At 34.7% G+C, this 26,710-nt stretch overlaps 1 protein-coding gene and 1 pseudogene across 1 annotated transcript in view; both read left to right on the top strand.

Moving 5' to 3' along the window:
• Nucleotides 1-26,710, top strand: part of Znf804b (zinc finger protein 804B) — a 555,475-nt gene that overhangs the window by 409,140 nt on the left and 119,625 nt on the right. The gene's annotated exons all lie outside the window — the stretch shown is intronic.
• LOC116097437 lies at nucleotides 24,267-25,033 on the top strand (annotated as a pseudogene).

The following is a 26,710-nucleotide window of genomic DNA, read 5'->3' as shown; positions in this document are numbered from 1 at the left end:
CACAGTGCAGGGTATCTGCCCAAAGCGTGGCGTGTCTGCTCATGATTGGCTGTTCGCTCATTACCCTACGTAACGTGGGATGGGCTGTGACATGGCGTCTTTTCACTCTACACACATGCGCAAACAGTTCTCTACGCACATGCACAAACAGTTGTTTAGGCGCCATCTTGCCATGGCGAATGCCTCTCAAGATTCACGGCTCCCCACAACCATATATTTCTCTATCCCTTTTAACAGTCCTCAAAATCTTGTTCACAAGCTTATACCAAAATATACCTAGCATGAGTATTTTCATTTGAATTCTCAGGCCATTGTTTTAGTCTCTGCTGCCCTCTCAGTTGATCATTTCCACTACCTTCTAATCTTTGCTCCAGCCTCACCCTCTCTAAAATTTCCTTTACAATTATTGTATAGATATAGTATATACATTGTCCTTTTAAATTTTTCTACTTATTTCACAAAGATTATGGTTTATATTCCTTATAATATATTCACTTATAGTAAAACCTTTTGATGGAGGCAACATCCATATTTATATCTTTTTTCCAGTAAAACCTAGAATAAAAATTAGAAAGCAACATGTATTCTGTTAATCACTCATTTTCAATTCAAATCTACAATATTATCCTCCCTGAGTTCCCCACCAAATTCTGGAACATTCTTGAGAAAATACATACTATAACTCAAAAGTAAACATTGGAAATCTTACTGGCTCACAAAAACTACGCCACAGTTGTTGAGTTTGTTTTGCAGATGGGTAGAGGTTCCTCATACTTAATATTTATTTTTTCCTGCCAATGTCATCTGGTTCAGCTTACCTAACCAAATTTAGCTTTCTGTCATAAAGAATGGAAGCAATTAAACATAATGGTAGATGTTAAATAAAGAGTAGTTATATATTAGATAAGGATTTTAACTACACCAAGCCTTCATTGATATCAAACCTCATGAAACAACACCTAATCTTTTCTTTACAAGGATATTAACGCCTTTGGAGGCATGGGATTTGCTTACTAACCAGACCTAAAATAACTCAGTTATTTAAGTTGTCACTTCAGAAAGCGCTGGGGCTAGCACAGACATTCTCTATCTACACTTCAGAATTCTGTGTTATCATAAGGAAGGTTGAAGACTAATGACCAGTTAGGGAAAGAGAATGTGTTTAGTAACTTTTCCAGCATCTACTTTTCATATTGAAGTAGTTTTGAGTTCTTCCAAGAAAGAAGAATCCAATTATACTAGTATGTGGTACAATGGCATGTCTAACTTATCTAAAGCATACTTATGTGGTATTCACATGTTGCAGGAAATATTAAAAAGAACAGCAAGTACCCACACTATGGAGGGCACATGTGGGTCACATGGTTCCAGCTAGGTGTTCTCATCTCAGCAGACTTTCTGGCCCAGGCCTCCCAAGACATCTCTACCTGACTCACTAATTTCCCTTCGTGGGTCATTGTCACACCAGTCCTATGTAATGACTGCCCACCTCGTGGTTAGGTATCACAATATTCAGTAACCCAGTAAAATCAAAATTCTTGAAGCTTATAAGTAATCACTCAGTTTTATATAACAATAAATTCTCAATTCACAAGATCCCCACACAATAATTTCATAGCCAATTGATAATGATACAAGCTGTCCGCCTAGATCAGACAAGTTACCCCAAGTATTCTATCCATATATGATATTATATTTACCTGTGTCTATTAAAAGACATGCTGAATCTGTATCATCTTGTTTTTCCTCCATATTGCTTCTTCCTTTCCTCTCTCCTCCAGCTCTATCTCAGCAACTCTTAGCTCTGCCTCCCTTTTCCCTGTCCAATCACAAGCCTTCTGCTGCACCAATATTTAAATTAATTGGACAGGGAAAATCCTGCCACATTCACCTATGCTCATTGTTTTAATCTTTTAAAAGAATGGTAATACCAGGGAAGACTATACCCTTTAGGATGATGCACTATAAGACACATTTCATAAATAAGTTATCAAATGGTATTGAAATGATATTTTAAAATCTAGCTTAAAATAGACTAGTTTTGACAATCATATCAAACATTTATCCTGTGATATCTTTGCTTATGCTTAACCTATTATACCTTGAACAATAAATCAGGCTTTGTAGTGTCTCTCCTATCACAGTCCACCATGTCACACCAATGTGATTTGACATGCTCAGGGATGTGTGATGAATCACACCTTAGAGTAAGTTTAAAAATGACACAGTTCAGTGAATCCTAAGCCTAATATACTTCCAAGTTTTTTAACTGACTCCAGAAAACATAATACGTTTTAGACAAGAAAATATCAATATACTACTTTAGTTACTGCAACACAAAAATAAACTCATATTTGAGCTTATCAGTTATCACTGACTAACAGAGGATTACAAAGGGAATGTACCTATTACTTTTTTTAAAGATAATGACTTATTTTATATGAGTGGAAAGATTGGAGTTACTAGCCTAGAAGAGCAAATACATTGATTAGGATAAACACAATAATCTGCTTCAATTTTGTCATAGGTGACTATTATTTCCTCCTTCCTAAAACATTCACTGTTTGTTGACATTCAAGTCAAGTTCACAACTTAATCTATTCTCTATGTTAGGCAAACTTTATTAGGTAGTGAGTGCTAGCATTTGTGCTGTTATTTTAACTTATTAATCACTGAAGCTAATGGAGTGAAATTACCATGCTCACCGTCACAATCTAGCTAATACATTGCAGGAAAAAAAATGCTAAGATCTGATTATCGTATGCAGAGTGGAGACAATGCTTTTAAAGATCCCACTCATTTGTTCTCTTGCGCAGAGATGAATATCTGGCCAGTACACCAGATGGAGTTCAATTCTAACTATTTTTTTGGAGGCTGTTATGGTAATGGGCTAGGATTCTGTCCCATATCAGAGGAAGGGCCAGCGATTTCTGCCACCTCCAAATCAACATAGCACTGTCATTCTGTGCATCCTCTTTGTGCAATTCTGCCTGACTATCCCCACTTAGAAAGTCAGTTTATAAAACTCAACAGGATCTATACAAAAAAGCTCTGTCAACACTTTTCTGGTGACTGTGTACAATAAATTTGATGTTAAACTTTAGAATCAAACCAAACAGAACATTTCCTGGGTGATTTTAACTCTGTGGACTTCAGCTTTATATTAAAGATAATTCCCCAGGGGGATAAACTAATGCACACAAAAAGCAATGTAATGTAATGTATTCATAATTTTACTTGGCAGTGGTGAAAATAGAATTAAATTTTATTGAAGGAATAAAGTTTTTATTACTTTTGCACAAATGTGTAACTTCTTGGGTTAAAAACTTTCTTTTTGTAAACATTTTCTTGGATTTTTAAGAAAAACATGTAATATATTCAAATATTTATGTAAAAGGGGTCAGTGAAAGAGGCAAGTAGAGAACCCGAGGCAAACACCGAGAGAGAAATAGTGTGTTCAAAAATTTTATTTTAGTAAGTACATGCCAATTTTATATAAGAAGACTGTTTTCAGTTAAATTTTCTTTCCCTTCCTTCTTGGAGGAGTTTGGGGATTAGATATATTACTTTTGTTTTACTTCTGATTTTAGATCCAAGAAAAAGAAAACCGGGCGGTGGTGGCACACGTATTTAATCCCAGCACTTGGGAGGCAGAGGCAGGCGGATTTCTGAGTTCGAGGCCAGCCTGGTCTACAGAGTGAGTTCCAGGACAGCCAGGGCTACTCAGAGAAAACCTGTCTTGAAACCCCCCCCCCAAAAAAAAAACAACAACAAAAAAAAATAAACAAAAAGAACAAAAAGAAAAGATAAAGAAAAAGAAAAAGAAACAAAAGAAAAGAAGAAGAAAACATTAACTGTTCTGAAAGTACTAGGTTATGACATGTACATTGAAAAGAGCATAAAGATTGCAAATCACATGGACTCTCATTTACTAGTAGCCTTTTTTCTTTTGTTTATTTGATTTATATCAACAATAAATGTTATTAAACAAAAGCAGCTATAACAGAAATATTACTTGTTTGAGTTAGGATACATAGGCAGCATAAGGCTGAACCTGCACCTAATTTACAAATCTTTTCCATATGTGCCAGCAATGAAGACAGATGACAATTTCATGACCATACATTATCTGTCAATCAAACAGTTCTATTTGCTTTTGTCATGTATCTTTCTTTTCTTGCTTTTTGTGTTTTCTGCTTTTCCTTGTATCTTTCATTTCTTCATATTTTCCTTTCTCTGCTCCTCAATAATATTGACAAATTTTAGCTGATTCTTATGTACAAATAATAATAACTTTTATATTTATTTAGTTTGAAAATATATTTGCAACAATATTAATTATTCAAGTAATAGAGTCACAAGTAGTCTTTAAGGCCTATTGTAGCATTAGTCAAAATACTCATTGTATATCAAATGAGTTCTAATAATTTCAAATATTCCATTCATTGAGGTTCACACACATATATATATATATATATATATATATATATATAATTTATATAACAATGACAATGCCTAAGCTGAAGTAAAAATGTTGTTTTATTTTGTTTTAACTTTTGCCCTTCATCATCATATAGAACTAGATTCTTGGGGCAGTGACTTTGAGAAACACTGAGCTGTGACAGTTGCAACGTTACATAGAATATATGTGGCTTCCAAGTAATTTCTGATTTTAAGAAAGATACTTTGAAATGTGAGAAATGCTGTATATAAATACGTTTTGATGCTTTACACAGCAACCAGAACAACAGAGAATCCTGTCTCGCATACAACAGACCAAGATGTAAGCATCTCAACAGATATCAAGAGTGTTTATCAAATTTGTTCCATGGTGTTCATCACAGGGTTAAAGAGCACAAATAATGGTTGGTCTTGTCCTTCTTGATAGAAGATGCCACTAAACTCTTCACAGCATATCTTTAAAGAATATTTTCTTTATTTCCCATTTTATGTTTACCAATATTAAACAGAATTGTCTTTATATTTTGTTCATATGATTTCCAATATTTCTACAATATTCCCTTTCAAAGACAACATTCCAATTCAAAGACAAACAACAATACATTTTTTTTAGATTAGAAACTATTATAAAATTAGGCATTAATCACTAATGCCTATAAACTTTCTGTATTCATTATTTGACATCAAATTTATATAGCAGAGTAAATTAAGGAAGTACATAATGAGAATTAACGTCCTTTCCATTTTCTGGCTGTTTACAGGCAGAGTATGTAAACTTGAAGGAAGTTCTGTGAAGCTAAATGTTTTACAATTTTCTTGCTAAACTCTGCAAAGAATTCTTAATTTCACACATACGATCTGTTTGAAGAGAGAGATTGTGAAGGACTATTGTACCTGAAGTCATATAGCCCAGAGTCAAAGAGAACTCTAGGCAACTCTGACATGTAATAAGTTGAACAAGTCAATATGATGAGATCCTATTAGAAGGGAGATAAAAAGCTTCTAATGGAATTTACCTAGTGTTGATCTAGTAGAGAGCATCTCATGTATCTGCAGTCAAAATTGGTTTGCAGATTTTATAAAACACTTAAATTTATTCCTTAATAGTCACTAATTACATTATATTTACATATAGCATGTCTTTCCTACTTTAAAAAAAGCTATTTTATATTAAAAACCATTTACAATACCATAATTTTGGGGAAAAAACTTAGGATAGAATTATACTCCCTTAATTTTCAGAGTGTTTTGAAGTTGCTAATAATGTGTTATTTATTTTACAGAATATAAATTTTGTATATTATGATTTAAATAAGAAATGAGTTTTTATGCATCAAGGAGTAACTGGACTTATCCAGCAATAGATAATTGAACAAAGCAACTCTTTCTGAACAAAAGAATTCATAGCATATGCAGGCTTTACTTGCTTAAACAGCCCTTTAAAAAGAATTAACAATTAGGATAAATGTTGTCAGAATTAAGGAATAGCTTTTATGAGGCGAAAAAAGGAAAATTCCTAGTACATTGAACTATTCACACCACAGCTGAGCTAGTACTGCAAATTGTGGCATTGTTACTAAACCAAACAGAAATGAGAATTCCAAATGTTGATCATTAAACTAAATAAAGTCTCATAAACTATTTGATTGTTTTAAGTAGACTTGTCTTTTATTACATCTTAAATTAAACTAAGAAATCACAAAAGACATTATCTAGCAGTAACAGTAAACTAAAATAGTCATTAATGCATAGACATAATAATAACATTCAAAAGCATAGCATTGTGCTTACCTTTCAGAAGCAAACATATTTATTTAAACTTCCAATTCAAAAAAGTGATCATGGAAATTGACTTGATTGTTAACAGAGATCACCTCAGAGAAAATAACTCCCACAAATTATCTTTCCAAGGATAAGTAGTTTTTCTTTTACTTTCTTCTCAGAAATCTTGATATCATTTACGTACTAATTATAGTAAGCTGATTTTTTTTTCGAATATTAATGACTATTAAGAAAATATAAATCGGCTGGGGACATGGCTCAGCAGTTGACAGCACTGTCTGGCCATCTAAGGGTCATGAGTTTGATCCCTGGCTATTATCAAGAAAATATAAATCAACAACACAATAATAAGTATTTATAACCAGAATAAATTCTCATTTGAGTGAAATTACTCATCCTTTTGTACACAAAATCTGCTCATCCATCTGTCTTAGGGTGTTTATTGCTATGAACAGACACTATGACTATGGCAACTTATATAAAAAAATACATTTAATTGGGACTGGATTACAGTTTCACATGTTTAGTCCATTATTGTCATGGCAATAAGTGTGGCAGACATTGTTCTGGAGAAGGAGATCAGAGTTCTTCATTGCCGGGCTCTCTGCCTGCAGAACCAGGGGAGACGGAGAGGGAGAGGACAGGGGGAGGGGGGAGAGAGGGGAGGAGAGAGAGTGAGAAAAGAACAGGTCCAACTGAACCTCTCTCTGTGCTGAGAAGGATGGTAAGTGTTGCGACTCAGACCAACTGCGACCATCAGGAGAATAACCACCCTGAATCTGGAGTCTGTCAAAGCAGGAACTAGTTTTATTGTATCGATCTTTTCTTTATAAATGGGTCAGAGAGGAGGTGGAGTTTTCTGCTGAGGTGAGATGACTTAGGCAGAGGGGAAAGTTGACCATGGTGAGTTCCTCTATATCAACAGGAGCTAGACAAAGGCAGGCTTAAACAGGTCATGCTGAGTCACTCCAGTAGGGAAGGACTGAGACAGTTTACAAAACTCCAGCCAGGCTCAGGTTTGTCCTCAAGGCCCAAACAAGGGCCAAATAGAGCCCAACTCTACATCTTTATATTCACTGCCTCTACAGTGACCACTTCCTCCAACAGTGCCTCCTAATAGTGCCATTTCCAATGGGCCATAGTTTAAACACATTAGTCTATGGGAGGCCAGTCCTATTCAAACCCACCATATCATCCTAGAAAATTTTCTGTTTAAGGTCTTTCTAAATAAGAAAAAAGGTAGAATGAAATTCAATTAGTATGTATAAAATAATATAGATGTCTTGTATTACAGAGTTGTGTTTCCCCAGTTTTTTAATGTTATGGTCTTCCTACAAAATTCAGTAACATCTCTTGGTATGTTTTCCCACTTTTTCATAAAAATTGTTCCTTTATTTTAAACTTGTATCTTGTCGGTCAATAAAATATACAACTAAAGTTTATCATAAGAATAAGTATAGTTTTAACAAATAGATTGGAGAACTGTAAAATCTTATGAGTCAGCAGGTTGATGGAGGTTCAGAGGCTCATGTGCCCAAAGGATGGTATTTTAGAATCAGCTTCCTTTTATCTGTGCTTGAGGTAGTACGGTTTACAAAGGGAAGAGAACTTACCATTAAGCCAGCAAGTCAGATTTTTAGAGATAAGTTGAGAGTGCTTCTGTCAAAAATTTCAAAGACCTCTGAACACAACGAGAGAGCAACTTTCACTGCACTTCAAGCACACATACTTCAGCATTTTGTCTGTATCAAAGAACCCATATAAGCACATATTTGCAATGGTTATTTGGAAAGTATTCCAATAATTGACCTTAATATGAAAGTTTAAAAACTTTATTTGTGAAGTTTATTGTAATGCCCTTTGTGTTTATATTGTTTATGTTTATAAAAACATCTTTATTAATTGAGAGAGTTATCATTCATCTGTAATCGCAGAGGTTGGAAGGCTGAGGTAGAAAGATTGAGATAAGTTCTAGGCCAGCCTGGAGTACAGATTAAGAGCCTATTCCCCTCTTATAAATAAATAAAAAGGAAAACAAGAAATATTGCTATATTTCAATATATGTATATTTCATTAAATAATTTTCAATCAACTTAAACATGCATATCTCCTTAAGGTTTAACATTTAAAATATTTTCTTTGAATTTTTTGAAACGTACATCATGTCATTGTTTTCTACAATATCTCATGCTGAATTGAACTAAGACCAAAAGTATAATATTCTAGGTAGAAGGACTCTTGAGCCTTTCACAAATTGAGCTTTATAACCCAGTATCCCAAAGAGGTAGAAGCTTTATTCTTACTGCTCTCTTGAGAGCCTTTCCCTGAATTGTGTAGTTGTGTGAATCCATATGCTTCATCCGAGCTTGATATAGCAGCAGCAGCATTGTCATTTATGTCTTCTACAGGGATCCTCTTCAGTAATCTCCATCAGCCACAATCCTCTGCAAGTGGATGACATTCCTTCTTTTCAACAATCCTTGCTCTATTTAAAGTCTTGCCAGCCATCTTTCAGTTCTCAGGCAAAAGACAAATATCTCATTAGTTTCTTTTATTTGGTCAGAAAACTTTAACACAATAAAATTTAGCCACATTCAAAGTAAAAGTATCAATATTAGGCAAAATATATGAGGAAGTATATTATGTATGTGTATATAAGTAACAAGTATGACTAATCTGTTTCTAGTCTCAATGGAACTGTTGTATGTGGTTAACACAAAATATACTTGTTATTCATTTTAATTTTTAATTCAGTAATAAAATAATGATTGATGTTTGGAGTTTAATATATATAAGATATTTATACCTCTCATCTTAGTAGTTAGTTATAAACTCTATGAATTTGGTTATTAATAGCAACATATAATTGCAGAAAGAAAGATCAGAGTATTGAGAATTGATTGCTTAAATTTCAATAGCTACTTTTTGCAAAAATTGGATTTGAACACAAGTGATCCAATTTCAAAGTCTGAAATTATAATAGTGAAACATAGTGATTCCTTTTGTTAAAAAGAGGGCTGTTTTAGACTTAGTGGAGCTCAGAAATATCAAATAGCAGAATTTTGAAAATTACACGGAGATCTTTGTTAAAGCTTTCAGAAAAGGACTGTTGTGCAGTTGACAAAAAGTACTGGGTTGTGGAAGAAAAAGCTTATGGTCTCACCAAATGGTCTAGCTGGAAAGACACAAGTGGTTATTTGGCACTGTATGTTAAGAGACATCAGTCTAACAAAGGGAACTTGGTAACTGGGGAGCTTCTAAGTCTCACAGTCAGACTAAAAGGACAAAGGAAAGACGGAATAAATTATTTGGGTTAAAGTGACCCAGATTTTGGCAAATAGGACTTTTGATGACCTCCAAGGTAATTGTTAGATGCAAAGGATGAAGAGGACAATAGCTTGTATTAATACAAGAGTAAATGAGATTGAATAAGAGACAGAAATTAATACATCTCTTAAAGCGAGCTAGATGCCACAGCATGTTCCTATTCAAGGAAATCCATGTTTTGAGTGGTTTTCTTTCTTACATTTTTTTTTCTTGAATTGACAATTATGGTAGTAGGTATAAGGGTCTTTTTTTTTTAATTCTGAAACTTCAAGTTTTTTCCCAAGAATGCTATATAGCAGTATACCCAATTTAATGTGCATTATTTATGGGAACCCAGTATTGAACATAAATGTGTTTAATAATAATCAAAATGTATTATGGTTAGGCAAAGTCATGTCACTATGGCATATTCATGATTTAAATTCAAAATAGTGTTTTTCTTTTCCATGCCTAATTTGAAGGAACAAATATGAATTTAGATTTCAATTAGCTTGTGACAAGAATGAAAGCCCAAGTAAAATTTTTGAGGCACCAACAGAGTATACATTTTATGGCAATCTTCCTTCAAGAAAAATAGATTTTGAAAAGCACAGGTAATCTTTTCCCAGGGCCTTGTTAGAAGGTACACAGTGGAAAGTGAGGTGTGCACAAAGACACAGAGCTTCTGGAAGCTGTAACTCAAGGCACTTATACAAGCTCAGATTGTTGCATGGATTTCTCTTGAGCTCCAGTTAGTACCCAGCATTCTCTCTGCTCCATAATATTTTAAAAAGAAACAAAAATTAATGACAAAACATTTTTTTCATAAAGTTAATTCTTGCTTTAATAAACATCCATATGGAGCTTTGTGTAAAATTTAATTCAACATTAGGAAATTTGGTGTTTTATTTCCCTTTCCAAGGACATCCTAATCTCCATTCTCTTTCCATTCATTAATTATCACAGAGTTGGCAATATCCTTTATATTTACTTGAGTCATATGATTCAAGTAATTTGATTTTATATTGATTTATTCAATAAAATATACTACAGGATGAATAATATGATATGCCTTACAAAAATCATACTTAAGATATATATCACATAATTAATCCAGCTGTATTTATGTGTGTCATGTCTCAGCAGATACTTCAGGGATATTTACAGCATCTCTAATCCATATAATCCTGATATCAATCTGATATCAATCCAAATATGCATCAAGAATGAAGCTGGTGAAGCAAGAATAACTAATAAATGGCAATACATTTTTATAATAAGATCATATAGCAAGAAAATTTACAGATAAATATGTGAATGAATCTGACAACCACAATATTGAGCAAAGGAAATGAAATTAACAATGAAAAAAATACACTGTCTATCTATCTATCTATCTGTCTATCTATCTATGTATTTATATATTCATCTATCCATCCTCTGGTATCTATTTAATGGTCTCTCTGTTACAAAATACCTAACTTTTATATCATTTATAAGTAAAACTAGTTTTCACAAGATATACAAAGTAGGGTATGTTCACTTATACTCAGGCTATAAGAAGGCAAAACAGATAAGAGGCATTTGATTGAGATGTTATTTATAAATATCATAATTCCTTAAATTTTGATTGAAGTTTTGATGCATTTCCACATTGTATATTACATGTATTTTAATAAATGTTGTACATTTAAAGTTGTGTGAGTTAAGAGAAATTCCCCAATCCCCATTAGTTGTTCCTTTGTTTTCTATTACCAACTAAATAATCAGAATTATTTCTTAATATTTCAACTTATACACTCTCTAAATGGATGAATAACTGAAACACAATCTGCAGCAAATTAACTTTCTGCAGATCGCATTTGAGTCAAATAAGATCAAGTAGGAAATTGCCCTGTCTTAAAGATCCTATTCAAAATGATATGCTACCTAACCACAAGAAGCAAATCACTAGATTTATCCATTGTACTTTAAAGAAGCACAGTATCACAGATAGCATTTGGTAATTTAAAAAAAAAAGGAATGATGCATGAAAAGACTCTTAGCTATATTGTTAAAGCACATTCTTCAAAGCAAGGTTCATCTCATTTGTACTATCTTTTGTACTTGACATTATCTGAAATCTAAAATTATTGAATACGACATGTTAGAATGCCTATGGGAATTAAGTGTGACAGGTAGAGAATTTAATTCAATAACTGTTACAGGGAGGTGGACCAGTGTAGTGAAAACTACTGCCCACATGAACAGAAAACTTAAAAATCTAAGTGACATATCTTTTGATTGAACAAATTATAATATTTATTTTAAGAACAATGCCAAAATGACAAATAAGAATGAAAATCAACATTTTATTTTTATTAAATTTTACCAAATAAGCCTCTCTATACAACCACAGACTTATGATTGAAGGAAAGGTGAAGTAGCCTCATATTGTTTGTGCATTATTATAGAAGAACACCAGGAATTAACACATGTAGAAAATTATTCAAAATGATTTTATTGATACTAGATGAATAACATAACAACTTTCCCCCAGTGTATTTAAGCACATTTTTCTTTGACACCAAATGCAGCATTTGCTAGGTCTGGTAGAGTGAATCTCAGATGTGTATGAATATGGCAATGGTCTAATTGCCACCTGAGGTATTCTTTGATGACAAGATGATCATGAAAAGATTAACCAGAGTCATAGTCCTCCACTTTCATGAAGAAAAATAAGAAGCTGTGTCTGTCAGTTTACTTAGGCAAGTGTCTGCACATCCCTGTTGAAATCCTCTGGCATTTGAATCTAATTCAGAATCTTGTTGGGAGGGCTGAGTCATTTAGATGCAAAAGAAATGACTGGCACTGACAAATTTTTCTATGGTCCTTTAATGTCAATCTTTTATAGAGCTAGACTTGTGTAGGAGCTGCTGTCGCTGTCAGAATCAAGCAATTCTAGCAAATAGGGGAAAGCTACTTGGCTCTCTGTCATACACAGGCTGCCTGGCCTAATGTTAGATGTGCAAAGGCAGGTTCCATATAAATGCAGAGTGGAATAAAGCAAGGATTAAATGTGTAAAAAGAAGATCTCTTAGAGGTGGCCTATGTGAAGACCCATATTATTCAGAGGTACTAGGAAAAGGGTTGAATAAGGATCCCTCTACCTTCCTCTCCCTCCCTACCTCACTGTTTCTCCACCGCCTCTCTCTGTCTCTCCATCTCTTTTGCTCTTATTTTAATGAGAGCAGGCGATTCATTGAATGAAGCACATTGTAGGTACAGCAGAACTAATCCAACATGTTAGGGAATAATTCAGTTTAAGAATTCATTTTATGGATGATGAAACAGTTTAAAAAGGAACAATGACTTGTTAAAATCATGGCTCATCTCCTCAGCCCAGGGAGAATAATTCAGTTTCTATAAGATAGTTACTATAGAATGTTCAAGTGCAAGCATGTGTGGTATATACATATATGTTTAAAGGTATAGATGTTAGGGCTTAGCTTGAGAGGGGTACCTTTGTGGATGGGGCTAAGGCATGCTATAGAGATCATATGATAAAATGACCTAATGCAAGAAATTTATTGTTGATGTAGAGCAAATGACCACATTGGAGTGGGGCTTTCCACCTTGGAGTAGAGAGAAAAACAGAGAGAACAAGAAAGGCAGACAGACAGAACAAGATCATGGCATATGTTGGCTGGGAACGGAGCTTTTGAAATGTATACATAGCTTACTTGGGGACTGGTATTGATGTGGCTGCTGGAGCTAAAGTAGTCTGGAGGAACAGTTGGTTTCTAACATTCATCCCTTTGTCTATTAAAAAGGTGAGCAAATATGAAGGGATGGTTGATTAAGGCTTGAATGGGGGCTCAGTGCTCTTTATACTGCTTCCTGTTGTTTAGAGGCACTGGCATTTGGGGGGACCCAAGGAAGCTAGGACACTAACGATGTCCTGGAAAAGAGGCTATTTTACTCTCTACCCAGCTCTGTAGGACCATTTGGGGCTACGGACATGCTGGCAGCAGTTGGAGCCGTTTGTTGGGCTGGGTAAATGTGGGTCTGGCTACTTTGAAACTGTCCAGGATGCATATTTTGAGGAAACACTGAGCTAGTACTGGAGGACTCTGAAGGTGACTTGAAATCTGTTGGGCAAAGAGATTAGGGAAATAAGGTAAAGATAAGGACTTTAAGAATTTCTTTTTCTTTATCAAGTGTGTACATTTGAAATGCTTAGGTCCATGTTTCTAGCATTTGGGTGAGGGGATTCCTACAACAAGCAAAGTGGGGAACTAGAACCCACCCCCCATGATTGGGCAGAATAGGCAAGTGTGGAAACAGTCTGTTGATTGACAGTACTTATCTGGAGTTCATTTGGCTTGTGAGAGGTAGATTTAATTCAATTTCCTAAAGCTTACAAAATATTTTTCAGTTTACAAAAAAGAGGTAAGTTTTATATATGTTAACATTACCATTGTTTGTAATCTGTACTGAAAACCACATTGTAGAAAAACAACCCACACCTTTGAATTGTAGTAGGTATTTGGTTGTTCAAGATGATTTTGGGTTAAAAGCATTAACAGTCTTTCTGTTATCCAGAAGACTGGGGATGTATAGACTAAACAGACATTTTCATCACAATCAGAAGCTCTATTAAGTCTATACTTAGAAGACAACCACAGTTCCTTTAAATAAAATAATAGTAACAAGTAACTTTGAAATCTGTTTCACAAGTTTTTTCTCCTTTTAGAGTCTGCTAACAAAGTAAATTGTGTCTAGGTCTAGTATCTCTAGGAAAGTGAGGCCTGAGGACTAAGTTTTACACGTGAAGAGAACTGAGAAGGCAGATGAAGCCTTGGTTTCTGCTGTTACACTGACAAATCCATCAAAAGCCTAGTCATCAATATCATCAGATATTTGGGGATGTATTTCACCTAAGTAATAAGGAAGGACAGACCAAGCAGCTTTCAAATCTACTGAAAAATGACAGACTCGGCGCCTACCTGAACAGGCATCCTAGGTTTACCTGTATTCATTGGACAAGTCATCAGCTGCCAGGCCCAGAAGATCCAACAGACTTTCCAATGGAGGAGGAATTTGTGGGACTGGCCTACCTTGGTTAGACTAAATGGGGCATTGAACTCCCCAGTGTCCTGCTAGCCCAGAGTCTGGACAGCATCCTAGCAGATGGTAAGGTGAAGAGCAGTTCTTTACTTCATGGCTAGTTTTGCCCCATTTGAAGCAAGCTCCAGATGGAGGATTTCTGTTCCCCATCATCTTTGTAGGAGATTAAGAATGCAGGTAGGATCTGGAATATCTATCACAGGGTTTTTTTAATTAAATATTCAATATCATATTCAGCAGATGTCTGACAAGTTTGGATGGCCATTTACTTATTAAATATATCTGAACTAAACAAACTTTCCCTGTTTCTAGTTACTTCTTTTAGCCTTAACTTTGATAACATATAAAGGAGGCTAAATAAAGCTTACTCCTATAATTAATTATATTAGTACTTAGCATAACTACAAATATAGTCCTGAACACATTAAGAATTTTATTATTTGTAAGGTAAGTAACCATTAATTTTCATTTCTTAATTAACATTAACAGTTTACAATCAGTTAGTAGTTTTCCTGAGTCTGAATTTAAATTACATCCCTCTTAGGCTTAGTATTAAAAATAATGATTTTAAATTGAAGCTCTTCTAGTATCAATATAAAACCTTTCATCAGAAATATAGTCCATAAAGAGACTGTCAACTTTACTGATCCTTTTATATTTCACTATATTGCAATTTTATATGACTTAGTTTATTTAAATGGTTAAAGCTTAAAGTGAGCAAAGACAAGGAAGCTAGGCAAATATTACTGTGAACCTGAGTACACCTTAGGAATTTATAAATATTGATTATCAAATATACCTTATTTTATTTAGCAAACATATGTTGTTACCTATCTAAATAACAGTTTGGTGTTCAACATGTAGTAAAAATATAGTTAAACATTTATCTTAAATTAGTTATCCCCTTAAAATTTTACCATCATATATAGTATATTCTAAACCAAAGTCAAGTCACATATAAAGTATGCTTCCAAATATAACTTTAAATTTTTATCATTATATACTCCATACCAATCCAAAATATTTGAGACATGTTATTGCTTCCTTAGGCTAAAGTGTAATACTGTGATAACCAGATAGCTCACTAGAATTTAGTTTTACAATTGTTTCTTTAGGCCACGTGGTCATCTTAAGATGATGATGTACCACATGACATATATGCTTTATCCTTAATAAATATGATGGCCAGCCATGATGATATCCTGATGTTGTAAGCATCAGGCCATCAGTCAATATGGATAAGAGACACATATTTGCTATTTAGAAATATCTGTTTTCCTAGTTAGATTTATTTTTTCAAATGAGAATTTAAGTTATATTCACATGCACACATAGAGTTGAATCCAAGTTACATATGCAACATGCACACACACAAACACACGCACACATTTTGATTGATTATCTAAGGGTTATTCAGACCAGATTTGATTGCAAAGGTAAACAAGTTTAATAGCCCTTAAATTGGATGCTAAGTGGAGAGGGTTGTAGGTTCTATAAGAGATATCCTCAAAGAGAGCTAGGAGGTACAGATGATGAAATTCCCGTAGGTGAGGAAGAGAGGGAACTCGAAGAAATGATGTCCAAGGAGTCCTGACATTCAGGGGAATCAAACAGGGAAAGCATAAACTTGTCAGTAGGTCCTCACCTCACTGGACTGTGGCAGGACTAAAAATACATGGCACCTTGTACCAGAAATTTCTAATGAAGGGAAAGGGTGAAATGAGCTCAAAAATGAAGTCTCACCCAAGAGAAATGGTTAGAGGTAGAGTTAGTGAATAGGGTCAACCTTAGTCTTAAAGGTCTTGGTGGGAGTAGCTCCACCTCCAAGAATACCAGAGTGGTACCATTTTCTCAACAGTCACATCCTCTGATCCATGGTTTACTCTAGCCAAAGGCAAAGCTTACCAATTATTGCTGTTGGATGTGAGCTGGAAAGTGACTCTTGATGCAGGTGGACTAAAAATAAGGAATAGTGGCCCTTGTGGCTTAGATACCCAAGTGGGGAATGTTCAGCCACCAGGATATCCTACCAAGTTTAAGCACCAATGTTAGGGTTTAGCTGCTGAGGGGTACCTTGGTAGATCAAGGCTGAGGAATGCTGTACAGATCACACTGTACAACAGATCTCACAAAGAGATTTATTGTATTGTGGGGGAGGAAAAGCCACCTTGGAGCAGGATCAAGAGGGAAGAGTAGAGAGAGGGGAGACACAGAGAGAACTAAAGAGAAATAGCAAGTACTTATGACAGGGGCTTTTAGTGTTTACATGTGTTGAATTTGGTGGCTTGTGATGATGTGACTATTGGCACAGAGGAGCTTGGGGAGCACCTATTTCCTGACGATAGGTGTGTGTTTAGTTACATGTATTTTTAAGTGTATGTATTTATATTAGCATGTTAAATATTTTCTCTTGCTAAATTCTCAGTGTGGTGATCGTGTTATTTCATTCTTTCAATATTCGTAAGTAATGTTTTTTAATCTTTACTTCTGTTAGGTAAATATTCACAAATCTCTTCTCTTACTACAGAAATAGATTTGAGCTATTAATTGACCACTGAATTCAACAGTCTCTGTGTCTGTGTTACCCTTCTCCAGACAAGCTGCTCAATGATTCATTACAATAACCATGTTAGGGCTTCATCCGTAATCAATATTTTATGTATTAATATAAAGTATCTGCTGTATGTCAATATTTGCCAAGCTCACAATTGAAACACACATTTGAGTAAAAATGTATGTATCTCTAGGTGTAAGTAGACTTGATATGTGTCTATACTAAAAAGTCTGAAGAAAACTTGGTTAAACTTTTGTGGAAATGTGTTTAGGAATTTATGTGTGCACATATGTGATGGTATATTTGCAAATGAGCTTGTCCATAACAGTATATATCTCATCAATTCAGCTATATTGTTGGACCAGTAAGCCCCAAGGATATTTTTGTCTCTGTTTCTCTATCACTAAGATCACACAATGGTGGTCACTACATTGATAGTGAGGGTTCCAATGTAGATTGTTTTGTTTAGCCATATCCTGATCTTCTTCCCTTTGTGCTTTCAACAGTATTTTTCTTAGAAAGGACAGGCAGAAAAAAATGTATATTGTTTAAAGTGAGTGTCTATTATTATGACCTTAGGTATGCATGAGACAAACATTAAATAACAGCCAGTCATAGGCTTCTAACTTTACAATAGAACTAGAAAAACAAAATGTATTAAAATCCTCATCATAGTTGGCATATAAATGCAAGTAATCCAGTCTTGATTATAGCTTACATTATATATTAGTGACTCAAGTTCACAAACTAAAAAATGTCAGCTGTGAGATCAGAGAACACTGAACATAGCTGCAAGTTTGATAAGGACACTGAGAAAGAATGAAAGTGACATAACACCTTCCACAAAAGTCTTAACACAAAGAAGGCACAAAATAATCCTGAAGTAACATGCTGTGAGAGAGAGAAGGAGAAAAATACATGGAGAGAACCAAAGAAGTTTCACTATTCAAAGTAGGTCTTCCATGAGCAGTATGTACCATGCTGTATATCTGAATATTTTGTTGCTATTATTGATATATGTATATGTATACATCATATATGCATATGCATAAAACTTTTTTCTTTTTTCCTAGTCCCAAACTTTTTGAAATATCTACATGTATAAATATATATATACACACACATGTACATATATATGTATGTGTGTGTGTGTGTATGTGTGTGTGTGTGTGTGTGTGTGTGTGTGTGTGTGTGTGTGTGTAAAACGCACATATGTGTTTTACAATCCAGTCATTATCCCGCTCCGGATCTACCCTCCCACAGATCCTCAGCTGAGGAGGAGGGCAACCCCATCGGAAGACAAGCACACTCAACTAACCCGGACCCCTGAGATCTCTCAGACTCTGAGCCACCAACCAGGTCACATACACAAGCTGGACCAAGGCCCCTGACACATATACAGCAAAGGACTGTCTGGTCTAACCTCAGTGGGAGAAGATTTACCTAATCCTTGAGAGACTTGAGGCTCCAGAAATAGGGAGGGGGAGATCTAAATCTTAGTCCATTTGTAAAAATACTTCAAATAGATGTCAGAAGAAACTTTTCTTGGTTTGAGTCTCTATTTTACTAAAAGGACTTGTTAGAAGGTCAGAAAATTAACACTACATCACTATTTTTTAAATCTTAGTACATCTAAAATTATGTCATGTAAAATAATATTATTTAATATTAAAATTACTCAGAATATATACTTGTCCATAAAAATGGACATTGGAATTTTCCATTAATGTACTGAGAAGTTAAACCTTAAATGTCAAAACTTAATAGCTAAAAAGAAAATGAAAATATTATCAATTTAAATAATAATATAGTTTTGTAGATGAAAGCTATAGAATCCTGCTATATGAATTTATAAACAATATAATTCCTTGAAAAATATTTGAGCCACCATGGGATAATTTTAGAAATAGTGTGTATAATACAAAGACAGTACTAATTCCCATTCCTTAAAAAATTAAAGTTAATATGTTTTAATGCATCTTTACTCTCTTCTATGTAAAAGCTTAGTTTTTTATATGAATAAGAATGTATCTTACATAAAAATATTGTTTTTATTTTTATAGAGAAAAATATTTTGCTTGTTTAATGCAGTAAGATGAATATTGTTCTATACCATAATAAGCAGCTTTGCTCAGTGCCAACATTGAAGCCACTGAGCTTTATCTGAAGTGTGATTATTGCTTACTGAAAACAATTGTATAAGAACCATGCCAATAATATTAGGATGAAAGCAGAACAGACAAGCAAACAAAGCCACTCATTCATGTAGTAAAATGCATAAGTATAAAAGCAAAATAGAAATATGTTTAGATTCCATTTTTCATGTTTTTGTGCTGTACTTTAAAGGCTATATTTTCTACCTCCTATTTCCCTTTACCTTTGTACTTCCCTCTCTCCTGTGCATTAAAGAACAATTGAATTTGTTTACATCAGAGTAAAAGGTCCTGGATTTGAAATAAATAACATTCATATTTTCTCCAATAGTAATATTATTCTTGGTTACAAAAAAAAAAATACAGTAAAAAAAAAACTCATGTTTACCTAGAAAGTAGGAATATACAATTTGTTGCAGTTATGAATTCATTTTGGGAGGTGTGGAGAAAATCACTCTTTTCCTACTAACTTTGAAAAATAATAAGAGCCCTTTGCAGTGTATTTTCTGAGGAAGCAATCATCTCAGGGACTTCTGTGGGAAAACTATTCCCTTAGTCCCTACCATCTAATCTAAATCTCTTGGTCAAGATCTTTTAGATCCTGTGAACTCTGATACCTGTCTGATTGCAATTTCAAAATTACCTCCAGCATTTTATTTGCAACAGTACAAATATCTACATACCTTAATTTGTAATTCTAAACCATATCTCTCCCAGCTACTACATACTCCCGCAGGGTCATTAATTAATTTTAGATTTTTCTTGTTGGAATTGACCTTTAAACTTCCAATTTCTTTTCTTTTCTTTTGGATATGAGATCCATATAACACTGAAAGAGAATATTTACTGTACCATACATACATCTTTCAATGGATCGCCTTCCTTTTCTTGGAAGCATTAAGGCATCCCAGTAACAACAGCACCTGCATTGACCTTAATCCTTTGATTTAACAAGGATAAAGGCGTTTGGAACAAACTGGGAAACCTAGAAGAAAGAAAACTAGCCTGTACATATGACTCATACCCATTGAACTGAGAGATAAAAGTCTTTGACTTGGGTACAAATAATTCTATTAAAGACACCTGGGAGACTGGGTATAGACTTGAATTAATTTACAATGCCTTCCGTTGCCTTGACCTGTTTGCATTGGCATAAGGTTGGTGCCTGAGTGTTCTGTTCCTTTGTTTCTGAGGAGGAATAAGTGACTCTAGAGAGGTGTAAGCCTGACAAATTCACATTCTTCTCCCAAGTCTTTCTAGATTCTCATATTTTACAAGAACACTCTATTATCTAATTTTTTCTTCCTTAATATTCTATGAATTCTTTTAATGAATCTGTTTCTTTTTTTTCGTTTTTTTTTTTAACTTTTATTGCATTATGATGAGAAAAGTTACATGATTTCAATTTGTCTGGATTTTTTAACATTTAAAAACATATTTTAAGTAAATAGAATTAAATCACATTAGAATTAAATCACATTCTTGTTTCCTTTTGTACCCCAACTCCTCCCCGAGACCCCCTCTTCAATACCTACAATATCTTTTTTTGTAACATTCCTTAAAATTTATAAAATATTATAACAATAAAAATGAGTATTATAGAAGTTCTTTGATATAAAACAACAATCAATTTAACAGTGTTATGTAAATGCTTGTCTATAGCAATACTGAAAATACATATGTTTTTCTCAGTATAAATTTTAAAGAACTCCAAACATATTAACTGTATATTTCAAAATAATACTTCACTATTGGTATCTTCTTAAATGAACATAAAAATATAAAGTTTTTGTTTGTTTGTTTGTTTGTTTTGTACTTAGTAGAGTTTAAAATCTTGGCTCTTACTGTGGTATAAGCCCCAAATAAGCACAATTTTAGACACTGGATTTCATTGTAATAAGGCTGTACTTCAATGACCCTCAAATGACTGAAGGATTTTACCTCCATCATATCTAAGCTGAGAGTTGACAGTTCTGCTGCGCCAAGGAATGAATTGTAGGCATGATTTTTGGATACAGACTTCCTGCTATGGTCAAAACTATTTGACTTGAGTGAGTGACTTTATTCTCAGCCCACAGAGAACAGGTTACATTCATTTAAGAAATGGTGTGTGTATTAAGATGATCTATCCATAAAGTCATTCACTAACTGTTTCAAAGAACAATGGTTATGTTTGGAGGGTGGCACAGACATTAGGTGTGGGTAAGAATCTGGTTCATTGGCTGTGCTGATTTTGAAAAGCATTCATCTCAGAGAAAGAGTAACTTGTAAAGTCCTCTTCTTCAAACTTGATACAAGAGCTACAAATGTCAAGCAAAGCATTCAGTCTCACACTTTGTTGTTCTCTTTTCTACAAGACACCTCCCAAGTTAAATGTCTATGTCTCCTTTGGGTATATAAATACTTTTGAAATATATAAGCTGTTCTGAAATCCATAGTATAGTGTTAAAACATGAAATAAACAATACTACTAATAGAGAGGTTGAGATAGGAGAAGCAAGAACCTTATGTTGTACACAGCAAAACACTGTCACAAACAAGCTGACAGTGTATATAGATTGTACAATATTGGACCTATTTCTCCAGTTACCAAATAAGAGAGACCATTGGATGACAATCAACAAATTTCTAATTCCTCATATTTTTGGATTTCAATCAGTTAGGATATGTGGGTAATATTAATTTTCATGTTAATATATTAAGAAAAGGTAATTGTCACTTCGTCTTGTTTTTGTTGTAAGAGGTGGAATTAGATTTGTGGGGATTTGTTGAAAGATTATTTTCTTGCTTCTGCTAGGGCATAGTTTTGCTCCTTATGTTGATGTTTTCCATCTATTATCCTTTGTAGAGCTGGATTTCTGGAAAGATATTGTTCAAATTTTGTTTTGTCATGGAATATCTTGTTTTCTCCATCTATGGTAATTGAGAGTTTTGCTGGGTATAGTAGCCTGGGTTGGCATTTGTGTTCTTGTAGGGTCTGTATGACATCTGCCCAGGATGACATCTGCCTTGGTTTGTGTTGTTTATTTTCTTACACTTGCCCCCTGCCATCTGGTTATCTCTAGTGTTACCTGTCCTTGATAAATCTGACTGGAGTCAGTCAGATGTGATCCTGGTTGTATCAGAACTCCTCAGAGTCAGGCTGTCTCTGTGATCCTGTGATTCTGGGATCCTGTGACCCTGGGATTGTTAGAGCACCTGGGAGTGCAGCAGCTTCCTTGTGTATTGTGGGACTGGCTGTGGGGCCTGGGCCCAAGGTCTGCTCAGGACACAAGTCCAGAGAGACTGGCAATGAATCTGTTTCTAAAAGACAATTATTGATACTATGTTCAAACAACCATTGGTGTTTTAGCTAAATAATTTTTTTAATAGGTAAGAAGACTGGAAGTTAATATTTACATAATATAGGTAAAAATTTCCAAGAAAAAATACCAAGTATATTTTACAAAAGTAAAATTTTAAAATATCACAATTATGGTTTTGCTATGTTTAATCCCCAGTTTAAATATCAGCTCATAAAACAGTGTAAGCAAACAATTCATTTCCATGAGACTGTTGATTAGCTCAGTTGCCCCTATCAAGTAACCATAGAAAGAATCTTTAGAATGCAAATTTAGTACCTGAAATTGGTCGTGTCTCATAATCTTAGGTTCACTGCAGAAAATTGCCCACTGAGTTATATCTTGCCCTCAACTAAATCCTGAAGCATTTATCAGCTCCTAGGTTTATACATGCAGGGTGTTAACTAACTATTTCAATAAAGACTACTTTATTTTAGTCTCAGTATTATTTTCATTTCTCTGAAATAAATGATGAAATCACTATGTCTGAAAATTATTTAAATATAATTTTATAGTATCTGTCTTATGAACTTACATATCTTCTACCATCTCAGAATTAAACTTTGAATGACTTGCCTGGAAAAACAGAAAAATAATTTCCTAGAAACATTATGAAGAAAAGAGTACATAACCATGTAACATGGGAGACATCTGACGTGGGCATTTTACAAGAGTGTTGTCTGAACATATTTTGCATATTAAACTCTATTCTACTCAGAAAAATGATACATATGTGATTAAAACTTTATTAGCAACATCTTTCTAGAAATACATTCATTTTGAAAATAATTCTCATTTTAACTAATAATAAATAACTATATCTGAATAGAAATTGATGCTGTTCTGTTTAGAATAGGATCTATATAGATCTTTTCCAAAAAAGCAAGAAATTTAGAAACCTTTTTAAGAAAATATAAAATAAATGAAGAAGAATGATCACAGTCTCAACTATTTGTTGCTGTATAGTGATATTTAAAGTGTATAATCATCTTTGACATCTACAGTAACATTAAAGCATAGCTATGATCAAGACAGATTTTGATATGCAGTATTCTCAAAATTTTCCTAGTTTAGTCTTTCAACATCACTTTCAGTTTAAAATATCAGTGGAAGAGAGGAGAGGGAACTGGTGATATCTGACTTTTGTTTTGAGGAGTAATTTGCAATGTGATAAAGTGAGCAAGGGATCACTTATATCCAAGAACTACTGAGCAGCAAATGTCAAAGGGTCCAGGTCAAATGTTGAAATGCCACCACTGAGCAACCAAGAGTGCCACTTGTACCCACAATGTTCTCAGCAGTACCATGTTTGTATGATGGTTTTCTAGGCAGAATTGAGATAGGTGTTCATAGCTGAGACAGCAAGAAGTACTTAAAGCAGTATTAGCACATCAAGGTTGGGGAAGTCAAGGAAAAGAGCACTCTTCTACTGGGAAATGTTGGTCAAGTTTGTATTGTGTTTAAGTGCCTGTATCATACCTTTGCTTATAGACCTCTATAAGCAAAGATTATAGATCATGAAATTTTACTGTTGAGAACAACTATTGTGGAACAGCAATCATGACTGTGTATAAGAGTAACAAGATGCTGTAGCCCATTGACTATAGAATTAAATGTATTCTGCAAGACAGAAGAATCTTCATTGGTACATGTAAGGCTTTTGAGAAGCATATGAATTTGATTTTCTGTGATTGTGATGAGTTCAGGAAGATTAATCCAAATAATGCAAAACAGCCCAGAGTATGCAGAAAAATGAGATTTGGGTCTGGTTTTGGTACATAGTGAGAACTTGGTTTTCATGACCATGGAGGGTCTACCTCCTAAAGATACTGGCATTGCTCTTGTTCCACTTTCTGTAGCTATATGTGGTCCTGGGGTTGAGAGGGAAGCTACCAAAGGAGTACCAGCTGGTTTACCCATTACCTAAGATCCTGCTGGATTAGCAGGCACTGTGTGAGGAGTTTGGAGGTCCATCTCTGCAGGTCATGACTCCACCATGAAGAGGCATTGTAGTAGCTGTTGATTGCTGTTGCTGCTACTTTCAGCACTGCAGTTGGCTCTACCCAGTACTTACCAGGATGAGGAGCCCCACCTCTGCCTGCTGAGAGAGCAACCCCACCACCAGGAATTATGGTTCCTCTATCTGGTGTGAGAACATACATGGGCCCACCAACTGGCCTTCCCCCGCTCAATGGAGACCTATAGGCATGTTCCCTCCAGGAATGAGACCCCTTTCAACAGCAATTAGAGGCCTACCTCCCCAGGAATGCATACAAAAAGAGCCACAGAGATGGCTGATAAACATCAGGCTTTCTCTTTCCCTGTAATGCAACTTTTGAAATTGTGTAGCCTACAGGGTTTTTTTTTTTTTTTGACCCCTGTTATTGCATTAATTAAAGGTAATAAATACATAGAGCATCTAAAAAAAAATCAGTGGAAACAACCCAAATGCAAATGAAAAGGAGATTGCATTTAAAAATACCACTGGATAGAATACCAACCCCAAAACTAAATGATATCAGAATTGATAGTCACAATGTAAGTTAAACACAGTAAATGTTTACAGAAGAAAGTCAGTCAAAATCAGTACTCATTTTGTCACGTTAATATAAAATCTTATGAAATTTCACCTAATTTATTGTGACAAAATGTTGTAAAACATGGGCTTTTGATTAACTTTTATAGGGTATGATATGTGGCTGTCTTATATCTTATCTACTAGTTTTTAGAGCCCTCAGTATCTGAGTGGAGATGACTCACTTTCTGTAGACATAACATGGATTCCTACAAAAATCTTGCTGGAAGATAAGAGCAGCTGGAAACAGAAAAGCTGTAGTCATATACAGGCTCTGCATGAGCTGAAAATTTCTTTTTACAAATTCTTACCTACTAAGATGTTCTGCATAACAATTCTTTCTCTCCTCTCCCCCGCCCCCCGGAATTTCTTCTTTGGCTGCCTGGCTACAGTGATAGTCCTCAGAGAAGTATTTACACTTTATTTATATTTCTTGATTCTATATTAAAATTAAATGGGAGAATGTTCTGAGTTAAGTTTAGTAAAAGAGAAACCTTCATTTATGTTTTTTTAACCTTTACTTATTATTGAAATACTCATTTTTATTTTACTGTTTTATTGAAAATAGATTATTCTCTCAAAATACTAGGCTAGTGTTTCCTTTCCTCTCCTTCCACTCCTCCCAGACCCTTCCCACCTCTCCTCTCCCCTGGATCTTGCCCCTGCAGTTCCCCTTAGAAAGGAGCAGGCTTCCAGGAGACACCAGCACAACCTGACAAAACAGGATACAATAATACAGGCAAAAAGCCCTTATGTTGAGACTGAATTGGACAACCCAAGAGGAGGAAAAGAGCCCCAAGAACAGGAAACAAAGTCAGAGATAGCCGATCTCACTTTTAGAAGATCCACCAATACAACGAACTCATGGCCATAATGTATGGACCGAGACCTGGTGAATAACCATGTTGGCACCATGACTGTTGCTTCAGTCTCTGTGAGCCCATTTGAGCCCTGATTAGATGACTCAGTAAACCATGTTCTACCAGTGTACTCTAACCCCTCTGATGCATATAATCTTTTCTCTCTAATTTCTGCCAGCTTCTCTGTGCTCTAAGAGGTAGAAAATACTAAGAATTCTAATTTACACATTTGCTGCATAATGTCTTGCTGATCTGGATCTGCTCCTATCCACTAGAGAAAGCCTCTTTGATGATGACTAGATAAGACTCTAGTCTATAAGTATAGAAGAATTAATTAGAACATACTTCATTGACATTTTTTGTCAGTCATTTTTGGTACTATCCTAGGTACCTGAGCTATCCAGTCTTTGTTTCTGGCCCTTTAGGCAATGTCAGGCATGGGATGCCCCTGGTGTCATGGGTCTCAAGTCAAATCAGACATTGGTTAGCTACTCCAACAAGTTCTGTGCCACAGTTGCCCTACTATATCTTGCAGGTGGGACAGACTGTAGGGGAAAGATTTTTATGGC

The sequence above is a fragment of the Mastomys coucha genome, unplaced genomic scaffold (genome assembly GCF_008632895.1).
Source record: "Mastomys coucha isolate ucsf_1 unplaced genomic scaffold, UCSF_Mcou_1 pScaffold19, whole genome shotgun sequence".
Taxonomy (NCBI): domain Eukaryota; kingdom Metazoa; phylum Chordata; class Mammalia; order Rodentia; family Muridae; genus Mastomys; species Mastomys coucha.
Note: the sequence above shows the minus strand (reverse complement) of the source record. Positions and strands in the feature narration are given on the sequence as shown.